The sequence below is a fragment of the Podarcis pityusensis genome (genome assembly GCF_964106645.2).
Source record: "Podarcis pityusensis genome assembly, chromosome: Z".
Lineage (NCBI taxonomy): Eukaryota > Metazoa > Chordata > Lepidosauria > Squamata > Lacertidae > Podarcis > Podarcis pityusensis.
Window position 1 is genome coordinate 46,138,550 of NC_138044.1, and position 10,905 is coordinate 46,149,454.

General features: G+C 44.3%; 1 long non-coding RNA gene across 1 annotated transcript; it reads right to left on the bottom strand.

The window, feature by feature from the left end:
- Positions 1 to 8,354: 8,354 nt before the first annotated feature.
- Positions 8,355 to 9,404, bottom strand: LOC308468690. Its single transcript, XR_013981820.1, has 2 exons — positions 8,757 to 9,404; positions 8,355 to 8,463 (listed from the first exon to the last, which is right to left on the bottom strand). It is a non-coding gene; the product is annotated as an uncharacterized lncRNA (long non-coding RNA).
- Between the last annotated feature and the right edge of the window lie 1,501 nt (positions 9,405 to 10,905).

A 10,905-nucleotide genomic window follows, 5' to 3' on the forward strand; every position in this document is an offset into this window, starting at 1 on the left:
AACGATTTTGAGGCGATATGGAAGGTGTTTGTAGAATTTGTACTGTTAAAATGGAAAGGGGTCAAACCATCACAAGAGGTGTTGAAATTTTGGGTGGTTGGATAGTTGCAATGGAATGGTCTTGGGGGTGGGGTGCACATTTTTATTCTTATTTATTTATTATTATTACTTTGTCAAAATAAAAAATAAAATTATATATAAAAACGAAAGGAATAGAGAGGCTTTGTCTTTCATACTTCAGGCCTTGTACACAGTAGGGAGATATTCAACCAAACATACAGAAGAAAAGCTCCCTCAGAACTAATCAGCAAATCAGAGCACATGCTACCGCAGCAAACATCAAGCCACACAGCCTGGTTGCCAAGCAATTCCTCTACCTGCCCCTCTTGAGTAGTTAAATTTAACACAAACTGAATTAACCCTTAGGCTGCACACAAAATGATTCCAATATGACAGCCACATGTTTGGGGATAGAATTTGTATTTACTGGGGAAATCTTAAAGGGGACATTCAACTCAAAAGCCAGTTTTGGCAATTTCAGCTGAGTATCACCTGCTTCTTGGGAGAAAAGCAATGACGAACCTAGACAGCGTCTTAAAAAGCAGAGACATCACCTTGCCAACAAAGGTCCATATAGTTAAAGCCATGGTTTTCCCAGTAGTGATGTATGGAAGTGAGAGCTGGACCATAAAGAAGGCTGATCGCCGAAGAATGGATGCTTTTGAATTCTGGTGCTGGAGGAGACTCTTGAGAGTCCCATGGACTGCAAGAAGATCAAACCTCTCCATTCTTGGGGAGATCAGCCCTGGGTGCTCACTGGAAGGACAGATCCTGAAACTTAGGCTCCAATACTTTGGCCACCTCATAAGAAGAGAAGACTCCCTGGAAAAGACCCTGATGTTGGGAAAGATTGAGGGCACAAGGAGAAGGGGATAACAGAGGACGAGATGGTAGGACAGTGTTCTTGAAGCTACCAGCATGAGTTTGACCAAACTGCGGGAGGCAGTGGAAGACAGGAGTGCCTGGCGTGCTCTGGTCCATGGGGTCAGGAAGAGTCGGACACGACTAAACGACTAAACAACAACATCTTATAATCACAAACTGTAAAAGTGGCAGCGGGGGTTGGGGTTAGTTTTAAAGAACCCAGTGATGTTATTCCTGTCCCAGTTTTGTTTGAGTCCATTATGCACAATGCTTGTTTTTTAAAAATCAATTCCATTGCCAAAAGATATCAGAAAACGAGATCACCAATGCTTTTCCTGGATTTCTATGGTGTGAAAGCTTGATTGCATTTTGCCCTCTCAGGGCTCCATGAAACACAATAAGAAAACTGCATTTTAATTATCACCCCAGGATGAGATAGGTTGTCAAAAGGCAAGCATTTAAATTATTTGAAATCAAAAGGAGACTGAGTGCTAGCAGAATGCACGATGTGTCTTATCAGCCTTGTTAAAATCAAACAGTACAACACGCCCTATCTAGCTAAGGTTGCGAGACTCGGCAATTCAATTTTGGAGAGTGTGAAGCTATCAGATTTATGAATATGGATGAAACAGATGGCAGCAAGGACTTTGGGTGAGGGGAAGAAGCACATCAGTTGTTGATTAGCTTCAATGAACTGGAAGATTCCTTTGCTGAAGTCCCTCAGCCACCAGCCACACATTTGGAGGGGTAACGAACACAAAGCGTGCATTGAAGTGACCAGGAGCACCGGCTGCAATCACACTGTGCATGTGAAGCACATTTAAAGCACATCACACACACAAGAATCCTAGGAACTGTAATTTGTTGAGGTTTCTGGGAGTTGTTGCTCTGTGGGGAAAACTTTTATTTATTATTTTAGGGACTTTTGTCAACCATATGAATCTGTCTGAGCCTTAGATGGGCATCAGAGGCTCAACGTTAGCTGAAAGCCAATTGCTGGTTACTAAGTTCAGGGTCTTTTCAGTGCTGCCACTAAGTTTATAGAATTCTCTCTCCTCCTTCTCTCTTCCCATTCATATATGGCATTTTAAAGATGTTTTTATTCCAGAAGGTATTTTATGACTGGGCTGGCTCTTTTTAATCTGCTGTTTTTATCAGCTTTTTATAAGCCTTATGCTTTTAATTTCTCAATGCAATTTTATATTGCATTTGCTTGGGGTTTTTTTTGGGGGGGGGGTGTTAATGTCACATGCTTTGGAAAATTTATTTGAAAGGCAAGGTAGGAATTATTTAAGTAAATAAATTAAATGTCAAATAACCATGCTAGATTTATCAACAGCATTCTCACTTTTAAGATTCCTCATCTACTGCACGATGCATATATAAAGCAATAATGCAGTGAATATTTTACATATACATTATCTCTGTCTCTCCTTTTTCTTCTTCCTCCCGCCCCCCCACACCATTTACTGTTGGATTTTTCCTAGTTTATAAAGCAAAGCTTTAATACTCTTCCTGTTGATGGTGGAGTAATGTTAATCATACCAACTTCAGGGTGCTAAGGCTTCTCAATGGGGAATATTAAGCACTTGTTGAGGTTTCTATCGTTTTTTAGACGTGACAAACCAGACATGACTGATGGATTGATTACGGGGAAGAAAAACCTTTCTGCAGATCCTTGATTGGCCTGGAAAGAACAACACTCAAAAAGCAAAAGACTCACTGATGGGCTGATGGAAAAGCAAGCAAGGTTGATGAAAATAACCTTGAGAGTGAAATCCTAGGGAACATTTCACTGATTTTGCAAGAGCACTTTCTAAGGTACTCTGCCAAAAAATATATAATAGAGGCCTCTAAACCCACTAGTTCACTTCGCCCCTGCCAGTGAAGTGCACACTTAGATGATGACGGCTTAGAAACTGTTTTTGCATATAAAAGGTATATAAATTAATAAATAACAACACTTGACTATGGGCTATATTGTCTTTATTTTATTATGTTTATATCCTGCTTGTCTTCCACTGTGGTTCCCATATAGTTACCTATCCAGGCACTGACCAGACCCAGACCTGCTTTCAAGCAAGGTAGTAGCCCCATATGCCTTCAAACCACACTCTTAGACATAATGAAGTATCCTTTGAAAAAGGTTTTGGGCTTGTCCACATTCCTGCTTGCCCAACCTGCTGTTTACTGCTGAACTGGAACAAACAATTTTTTTTCTGCAAGTGGACATTTGCTCCGATTCAGTGGTAAACAGTGCAATTTCCCAGAGAAAGTAGCAAAACTGCTCAGACTCATGCCTAGAAACCACAGGACAAGTGGAAAACCTGTTGGACCCGTGCAAAGGACAAGCAGAAGTATGGGTGAGCCTGTTGACTGGATCTCCATCAGCCCCTGTGTTACTCCAAGGCTATTCCTGAACTTTTGGTTCCTCTCTGAAGGTATTTTCAGTGCTGCTTATATATGTCTTTCGTTGCATGCACTGCATTTGTGATGGTAAAGCCTTTGATACTGACTGACAGAGAACTGGTGTGATGCCACAGAACATTTCATTGCTCAGGGAACAGAGCAGTTCACAGTCCAGCTTCTGTGGGGAAACTGAAAGTTGTCAGTTTGACAGCAATTAAACCCTTGTCTGGGCAGGTGGGAGATTGAGAAAAGTTTCTGGGACACAGGAGAGAGTTCTCATATTGCCTTGTTAACTTAGTATCCCCATATTCTGGCCACACCACACAGTTCTGGTCAATTTGATGGGCTAGATTCTCCCCCCATTAAAAAAAAATCACTGGCACTTATAGATGCAAAGAGACTAACAGTGCAATCCAAACCAAGGATTTGACAGAATGGGGCAGTTTGGATTTGATAGTCTTTGGCTTGCCCAGCTAAGATGTGCCTAAGTTGGCATTAAGTCCCTCACTGTAGCTGAGTCTAAGATATGCTGACATATGTCCCTCACCCAGACAGGGCTCAGCCAGAAGAACTTACAATGGCAGAACCTATATTGGCATAAGTCTCCCAAAAAGGGTATTCTGGATTTGTAGGGTAGCATAGGAGGAGCAGGACAGAAACTGATGCCTATTCCACACATCTTTCCGCTTAGTCACATGACCTACTAACCCAGAGGAACTTAACAAAACAAAACAAAAAGGTGGTGTAAATCAAATTCTTCCCAATTCCTCTTGAACTGAGTTTGGAATAGGGGTACCTGAAGTTGGCTTTCTTTAGTTTGAATTGTTCAGTGAGTAGCCAGTTCTTTGGCTTCAGGCTTTCAGTTGTGAAGGGACATTTTGGGTCTATTCATTGGGTATTTTGATCCCCGTTTATCTAAACCATGCATTCACCTGAGTGCTTTGCTATCCCTTTCAGCTCTTGTGGGATAACCTGGTTTCCTGGCTTCAGCTGACTCTCCTTATAAATTGGCACAGAACTGTTTATTAAATCTGCTCCATGGCATGCAAAATCCATTCCCTGGCTTAAAAATAGCACCAGGATCGTGTACACCTCAGTTCTTGTATACATCTAATGCTTTCTAAAGCATTGTGGTTAGCTGTTGATGTCCTGTTTTTAGAAGTCTGCAAGCTATATGATCATTACTGTGCAAGCTGCGGACAGAGGCAAAAATAATAATAAATAAAAATCCAAGATGTAAGCCAGTGTTCTTTTCCGCAAGGGGACCATATTACACATGGAGCCTATATTTCTGGAAGGAGTTTTATGGCTGCTCATTAGCTCCCCAAGATTATCACAGGGGGCCTGTCAGAGGAAAATCCAACTTATGATTGGAAACCACAGCTTAAAAAATAAATAAAACCTGCCTGTTATGTATTTTTGTTCTTAAGAATATGCCCAGGAAGAACAGGACATTGAGGGGGCGAGGGAAGAGGGAAAGACTTCTGCAGTTGAAAAGAGATCTATCAGCTGATAGACAGATAAAGAAAGAAAGATTGAAATATTATACCAGTCCTACAATACTTAAAACTGTTGATTTTAATTATTAAGAAGTGCCATTGGCCCATCTTGTCCAGCATCCTGTTCCCACCAGATGCTTGTGGAAAACCCATAAGCAGCAACACTCTGCCCTCCTGCAGTTTCCAGAAACTGGTACTCAGAAGCATTACTGCCTTCAACTGTTGAGGTAGAGCACAGCCATCATGGCTAGTCGCCATTGATAGCCATCTCCTTTATGAAGGATAACCCTCTGTTAAAGCCATGTAAATTGGTGACCTGTGGGAACGAGTGCCATTGTTTAACTACACTTCTCGCTGCCACAGACTCTCCCAGCTCACTAAGCCCTCCTGCCTCTGAAGTCTTCTCCCTGTTCTCCCTCTGACCACTCATTGTCATCCCACCACCAGTCCTCCCACCACTCCTCTGCATCCAACCAGTCCATGACAATAGCCATCCAAGTACGAAGCCTTTGCTACATCTTTTGGAAGCAAGTTCCATCGTTAAACTATGCTCTGCATCAGGAGTGGGAAAGCTTCTTCAGAATAGAGGTCACATTCCCTTCTGGGAAACCTTTTGGGAGCCACATACCACCAGTGGGTGGGGCCAGAAGCAAAAGTGGGTGGAGCAGTGAATGTAAACATCATCGTTGTTGTAGATTTATTACCTGTCCTTCAAAAGCTGATCCCAGGGCAGGCTACAACAATTTGAAATTCAGTATTTCAAATACTGGCAAGCAAGAGGGATCTTCAGAGTTCAAGGACACATTCCAGACAGAGAGAAACCCTCAAGGAGGATATAAAGCAGTTCTCATGTGGGGTGCATTTGTATTTATTATTCTATTTATATCTCACCTTTTCTCTACAGGTGGCAATAGTTCTCCCCATTTTATCCTCACAAGAACCTTGTGAAGGAGAGAGGTTAGGCTGGGGGAGGCACTATGAATGGACTGCAAACTACACAAAAAATGACCCTCAAACTAAGCCCTGTGTGGATGAAGCTTTCCCAAAGAGGAGCCAAGCTTCCTCACCAGTTGCAAAATGCAGCCCTTCCCTTGCCATCTTCCCCCAACCGCTCAGAAGTCTTTTATTTAAAAACAAATGGAAAGAAAAGGGGGTGGGGGACAGCTCCTAATCCATGTGGATGGAAACCAGCTGGACCATTGTGAGACAGGAAGACAGAGAGGTAGATGGAGATAGTCCGAAGTGGAAAAAGCATTTCTGGGAACCAACTGAGCCAGCAGGGAAATGACAACCATGTGTCCACCTGGAACTGTTCTCTTAATGACAATTTCTACATCATGAACCCGGGAACAATTTATTAGCGAGTGAAGAAGAAAAATAGGGAAAGGGGGAATGCTTGATGCTATTCAACTTGTTCTTTTATTTTGCTATGGTGCTGTTTTTAAATATACTGTTGTGTTGGCATTATTTTAATAAGTATTTACTGTTTTTGCTTCTTTTCTGTGTGGGATGCCCTGGAAGTATGTGTCATAAAGGGTGGTATAAGAATTCACTAAATCTAGGGAAATCTAGCTGTGATTCCTGCATTGCCTGGGGTTGGGCTAGATGGCCCTTGGAGTACCTTCCAACTCTTCAGTTCTATGAAATACCATATTTTTCGCTCTATAGGACACACCCGACCATAGGACGCACCTTGTTTTAGAGGGGGAGAACAAGAAAAAAAAATTCTCTCCCTCTCTGCTCAGCACCCCTTCAGCGAAGCGGCAGGAGAAATGGAGTCCCTTCCATTTCTCCTGCCGCTTCACTGAAGGGGCGCTGCGCAGAGAGGGGGATATTTTTTTTCTTGTTCTCCCCCTCTAAAACAAGGTGCGTTCTGTGCGTTCAAGGTGCGTTCACCCGAAGCCGCTGGAGCGCAGCAGGAGTTCCCACTGCACTCTGGAGGCTTCAGGCGGCTACCTTGGAAGCCTGGAGAGCAAGAGGGGTTGCTGCGCACTGACCCCTCTCACTCTCCAGGCTTCAGTGAAGGCAACCTGAAGCCTCAGGAGTGCAGCAGGAGTTCCCGCTGGGCTCCGGAGGCTTTGGGTTCCTTTCGACATGCTCTTTGGGGCTGGTGGGGGGGGTGGAAGCACTGCTTTCCCCCACCACCAGCCTCAAAGACCAGGTCGGGGAGCAGCACAAAGGCTGCACGCTGCGTTCCCGCTGCCCCACGAGCTTGTGGGGCTGGCGGGGGGGGGAAGCGCTGCTTTCCCCCACTGCCAGCCTCAAAGACCAGGTCAGGGAGCAGTGCAAAGGCTGCGCGCCACCTTCCCGCTGCCCCCCGAGCTTGTGGCTATAGTGGTGCAGCTGGGGGAAAATGATGCGGCAACTACTGATTGCCTTGTGTTGTGCACCACAATCCAAAGGGATTTGGAAGAATTGGCAGCCTTACTACCTTCAGTGAGAATAATTTGGTCTCACCTGCTGCAGTGGCGAACCTGGCGCGGCATTTCCTGCCCAGAGGCCACTGAGAGGGCCAGGAAGTGCATAAACTCTGCTGTTTGCGGGAAGGTATTGGAGCTGGGTGGTTTGGTGATTTCGCACCCAGACATTAATTTTAAGGCTGAGGCCCTTTACCGGGCAGATGGAGTGCACCTCTCCATTTTGGGGAATGATGTTTGGCTGGATGCAGTGGCTGCAAAATTGGGTACTTGGTTGGGGTTGTGAGTGGTTTGGCGGTGAGCGTAAGAGCTCGTGTGGCGGTTAGGCATTGGTTATAAAAATTGGTGGAGGAGTGGTCAGGATAGGCTGTGTCTGCCCCTCCAATGGTGGTGTGGAAGGGAATTCCGTTAAAGGAATCCTGGGGCTTGCCACGATTTCGTGCAATCCCTGAAATGGGACCAGGGCTGGCAAGCCTTGGGGAGCTGGTTGGGTGAGCGGTGAGGGACTGTCGCTCAGCTCAACTGATCCCCAACATTGTTTTCCCTTCACTGGCTTCCGAGGGAGTTCAGAAAGTCAGTTCTGTCCCAGGCGGGGGGACAGATAGTCATAACCAATGCCTAAGCAACCACTCACAGATTATGTATTTTAATAAAGTTGTGGCCAAGATTATGCCAAAAACCTGAAACAAAAATTACGTGTGATTTGTGAATTATTTTGAGGGGTGGCTTGGGGACCTCAACACGCAAATGGACTACCAAAAATGTGTGAGGCAAACAGTGGAAGTCTTTTAAAAATATTTTAATTAAGATAAATAAGGATATGATGAAAATACATAATTGAACATAAATATAGATTGGAAATCGCTGTGTATAGTGAATACTTATCTACTTTCAAAATTCTCATTCTTGATCTTATTTCTTCATTTTCTTTATCTTCTTATTCTTTTATTTTATATTTTACCTTTCATTTCTTTTCTTTATTGTGAATATTGTTTTGTAGAGGTGCAAATAATTGTAAATATGATAAGAGGTAAAATGTTTTCTAATTTTTTATTGGTTACATGTATTTTCCTTTTTTTGTATATTTGTATTTTTTTCTAATCCGTAAAAGGGAAGCCTTTATGGAACACCTCCGTGACACTCAGCATCAAAGCGTGGAAGATGGCAGGCCTCTTCTCGAGATCTGGAAGGCATATGTGGCCTACTTGCCAAATCTGGAACAAAGTGGAAGGATCACTAAACTTCTGGCTGCAAAGCGTCTGGTACCTGGGAGAGATCAGGGGGATGAGCCTGTGACAGAAGGAGGAGACCAGTGGACTCCAGTGGGAACAGAGCTGAGAGGAAAGCATTTGCCTTTTGTCTGCTTCTTTGGCTCATGTTAAAAGATACACTGGAGTGAAGAGGGAGGGAGGAAGAAGTGGTAGCAACCCTCCACATAGCTACCAATAGGGATGGGGGAGAAACTTGATTCAGATGGCATTTAAAAGCAAGCCTACTTAATCTGCACCTGCAGAAGGTTCAGGGCCGATATACAGCTTCGCTTCCAATCAGTGCATGTCTCATAACTTCCTGATTAAATCCAGTAGCTTTTCATATCTTAAATGCTCGTGGGCATCTTTTGCTTGCCACGCCTGCGGGCTCTCTTCCGGCCAACGCTGCCAATGACGGATCTTAAAAACTTGGGGTTGGTGAGATTCGGCAATCGCAGCACCTTGCGCCTGCTGGACCTCCTGAGCGGAGCGGGTTGTGTCTTGCTCCTCGTGAAGTAGGGTGAAATGTGAGGAGTGTTGCAAGCCGGTGCAGAGGCAGAAGGTCTGGCCGAGATGGTAGAGCACGGCTTCTCTGTCAATGGCTTCTTCCTAACCCAGTGGAACACCAGTATCATACGCCTCTTAGATGGGTTGGACATGCTGAAGAAGGTGCTGGAGGCCCAAAGACCAGGGTGACTTCAAAGCGGAGGACGCAGCAGGCAGTTCCCTATCAATGGTGCCAAATCCAAGCAAATGTTAGCTCCAGTCCTGTTAAATCGATCCAGCAATTATGAACGTTAAAGAAGGGATTAATTCCTCAGGCAGTAGGAAAAGACTTTCTGTGGCTTTTTCATAGATGGGAGCCCCCAACTACTGCCACTGTTGACAGCCTGTTGCCCCTTCACTCTGCTTGAATGGCTTATGCCACAATGGTTCCTTCATCAGGTGTTTGTAAGCATGAAAATGCTGTTGGGAGTTTCAGCAATGAAGGCTCAGGCATGACATACTGTTTGAAAGTCTGAACATTTCCTCTTTTTTTATTTAACAAAATTTATACAGCACTTTTATAATTTATATACAAATTATTAAGAGAGTAAGTTAAAAATATACTGTAGTTGATTCCCTTATAGGCTAGTTTACATACTTTATTCCTTCTTATACTTCTACCCCACCTTTCCTCCACAGAGCATACACACTTCAGCCTCCACCTTCTCCATGTTATCCTGACAGCAATATTGTGAGCTAGGGCCATAGCTCAGTGGTAGAACAACTGCTTAGCATGCCGAAGGCATCAGGTTCAGTCCCCAGCATCTCCTGGTGGGACAGGGAGCGCTCCCTCTGCACTTCGGAGGCTTCGCGTTGCTATCGCTGAAGCCAAGGAGCCTGCATTCGCTCCATAGGACACACACACATTTCCCCTTAATTTTGGAGGGGATAAAGTGCGTCCTATAGAGCGAAAAATACGGTAATTAAAATCCAGGGTTATGTGTACAGCCTAAGTGGGATTCCACGCCCCCTTAAGTCAGTTTCTCATGTTGATCTGCATATAGTGGGTATGTTTAGCCTGGAAAAGAGGAGACAGAGGAGATATGGTAGGCCTCAAAAATCTCAAGAGCTGTCATATGGAAGATGAAGTGAGCTTGTTTTCTCCTGCTCTGGAGGGTAGTGTCCAGATCAAGGAAAGTAACAGTACCAATCTATTCTGCCTTGGTCATACCCCACCTGGAGTACTATGTCCAGTTCCAGGAACCTTTGAGGAGAACCCAGTTGACAAACAGTCTGGAAACCAAGCCTTACAAGGAACAGTTAAGGGACCTGGGTATGTTTAATATGGAGAACAGAAAACTGAAAGGGCTGTCACAAGGTCCGGATGATGGAGCAAACTTGCTTTCTGCTTCTCCAGAGGGAAGGACCTGGATCATAGGATCATACAACTGTAGAATTGTAAGGGACTCTGAGGATCATCTAGTAAAACTTCCTGCAATGCAGGAATATGCAGCTGCCCCATTCAGGGATCGAACCTGCAGCCTTGGCATCATCAGCACCACACTCTAAACAACTCAATGGATTCAAACTATAGGAAACGAGATTCCAACCAAACATTAGGAAGAACTTTTTGATAGTAAGAGTTGTTTGACAGTGGAATGGACTCTCTCAGAAGGTGGTGGACTCTCCTTCATTGGAATTCTTTTTAACAGAGGTTGGATGGCCATCTGTCAGGGATTCTTTACTTGTGATTCCTGCATTGCAGGGGGTTGGACTAGATGACCCTTGGGGGTCCCCTTCCAACTCTACAGTTCTAGGATTCTGTGATTCTGTAAAGGAGCCATGATGTAAGAGGGGAGGTTAGAAGCACAGTCCCACTCCAAATCAGTTTCGGTAGCACACTATGTGTGAATAATGCCT